Raw genomic sequence first — 2,859 nt, forward strand, 5'->3', positions numbered from 1 at the left:
CATTTAAATGAACAGTTTCAACAACATGTTTATAGTTTGATTTTAGTCTTTGGTCTAAATTAGGGCTGTCAGTGTTAATACATGCAATTAATMTGAAACCTTCAATGTGTTACTGCATCATGCAGATTAATCAAACTGCCTATTTTGACCTAAAAGCCTCTCTTCCACAGAGGGTCACMTAACTCACAGCAGCATGCTATGAGCTCGACAGAAAGGTGAAAGTTTTCACGACAGCAGATGGCAACAAAAGAACATTTTTTAATTTTCTTGTGTTGGTTCGCTAGCACGCGTGAGCACGTCTATGCACACAAACTAAATTTCACACTCACAAATTACGCACAAATTCGCTTGGCTGAATGAGGACAAGCGGCTGTCGCGTCATCGCACAAGTTCCAGAGGAAATGATCGGAGACGGACRCGTCTAAATAAAAATGACTTCCTTTAAACCTTCCTAGACGTAAAAACCTGGAAATCTGAGAATCTTCAGACATGTTGGTTTGAGACAATAAAACGTTTTCTTAAACTTTTTTTTAAAAATGTGTATAAAGTGTTGCTTTTTGATAAGGTTCATATGGGCAGTTGCCCAGGGCGGCATCTGAAAGGGGTGGGGCATCCAAGAACAAGAAACTAAAATGTATCTCAGGCTGTTGTCTCCTGAACAAGTTTCCTACTACTTCCATGTATGTGTAGTGGACAGTTCAGATTGTTTCTTTGAGGAACCCGTTTCTACCTGCGTACCTGTTGTTGTAAAGGAACSACAATAATCGGCAACAACAATCACTGCAGCTGATTTATTGACACTCTGCTCATTTGGCGCTTTAATTGAGCAGCGTAGGAGGACGTGGAGCATAGCAGAGCGGCTACCATTATGCATACTGGAAAAAAGGACCCAAAAACACCGGCTTAGATATTTTAGGGGGGTCAAATAACAATAAAAGGGGATGTTTCAGCAGGGAAGCTGTTTKAACCTTACATATTATATGAGGAAGAAACTTAATACCAAGACACCCAAACATGAGCTCAGTCACTGAGCAGTTAGATCTGTGAAGTAGAGTACACTTGATTTAAAAAGTGACCAAAGTTGAAAAATGAGCAACAAGCGGTCACAGGCAGCGACCTTCAATGGGCACTAGAGTGATCTCAGTGGGAAGCCGCCGAGATGAAAGTTAGTTCTTTTAAGTCGGAGGCCATGTTTTTAACTAGACAGAAATAATCTGCTCTCTTCAGATCAGGGACCATTCTGTGCCTCAAGCAGAARAGTTTAAATATCTAGTGTCTTAGGCTAATCGATAGGCTAATTTGGGCCTCGTCTGCAGTACTGCCGGCTTGCTCTGCTTTGTTGTGTTGGAAAGATCAGCCAAAAGCAAAACTCTCAAGACTCTTAGATGTGGATGTACTCTATGGGAACATGAGGCAGAATGAAGGAAGGAAACAGAATGAAATGTAGGAAAGAAAACTCCACAAAATTAGTAGCAACCCCAAGAAAACGTCATCTCTGCTGCTAGTTTGTCTTTGACTAGTAGTTATRCACTTYGGTTACGCTATATTTTATAAAACCCCGGGGCTATAAAAGTTTAGGTCACATGGGTTTGTGCTGAAGAACTGATTTGGAAGCGACTGCGATCTCGACTTGGCCTTAATAAGGTCNCCATTCTGTGCCTCAAGCAGAAAAGTTTAAATATCTAGTGTCTTAGGCTAATCGATAGGCTAATTTGGGCCTCGTCTGCAGTACTGCCGGCTTGCTCTGCTTTGTTGTGTTGGAAAGATCAGCCAAAAGCAAAACTCTCAAGACTCTTAGATGTGGATGTACTCTATGGGAACATGAGGCAGAATGAAGGAAGGAAACAGAATGAAATGTAGGAAAGAAAACTCCACAAAATTAGTAGCAACCCCAAGAAAACGTCATCTCTGCTGCTAGTTTGTCTTTGACTAGTAGTTATRCACTTYGGTTACGCTATATTTTATAAAACCCCGGGGCTATAAAAGTTTAGGTCACATGGGTTTGTGCTGAAGAACTGATTTGGAAGCGACTGCGATCTCGACTTGGCCTTAATAAGGTCRATTTCCAGTCAGGACTCCTTCCTTCCTCTAACAACTGAAAACACATGAAAAATATCTATTGCAGTCGCATCATAATTAATTATACATGGGCACACAAACCAGAGGGGTGATTAACAAGGCAATGTTATGAGTCAGTGGACATGGTAATTTACCTCATGACGCCTGACACTTCAAACATGATCGATAAAAACTATTTTTAAATGTGCGAGAAGATCGGAATCCTGTAAAGTGTGAAGTTTATTAACACTCCCRGCCTTCTTCACGATTTTTCCCCACCAACCCTCCATGACTGAAAATTTCAGTGTGGACAGATTGACTGTCGTTCACCTGCTCTTCTTCTGTCGTTATTCATAGCAGCCTTTTGATGTCCCTTGATGTTTAAACGGTTGATTCTACCAATAAATTAACAACAAACAAAAAAAGCCCAGCTGTAAACATTGATGTAAAAATGAGACAYGCCGCACCTACCTCAAGCTCCTTTGTGACACCCAGGTGTGAATTTGTCTAGACTACAGTTTATTTTTATCACAGAACATCAGGTGTTATGTCACAAAAAGAGAAGGAGCTCTGTGGCAGAACGAACACACACACACACGCACACAAATCAGTGCTATGGTTGGAACATAACTGACTAAACACCATTTGGAAACAGTAAAAAATTTCATTTGMGCGTTAAACGAGAGAAACGCTAATCAAACGCTGAACAACAGTCCTACAAGCTGTCGATGTAAATTTATACTTGTACTGCTATATACAGGGTTTTTAAATTGTCTTTTCTTCTTGCTTCAGAATTTTTTG

The sequence above is a fragment of the Poecilia reticulata genome, linkage group LG9 (assembly GCF_000633615.1).
Source record: "Poecilia reticulata strain Guanapo linkage group LG9, Guppy_female_1.0+MT, whole genome shotgun sequence".
In the NCBI taxonomy this organism is placed as follows: Eukaryota; Metazoa; Chordata; class Actinopteri; order Cyprinodontiformes; family Poeciliidae; genus Poecilia; species Poecilia reticulata.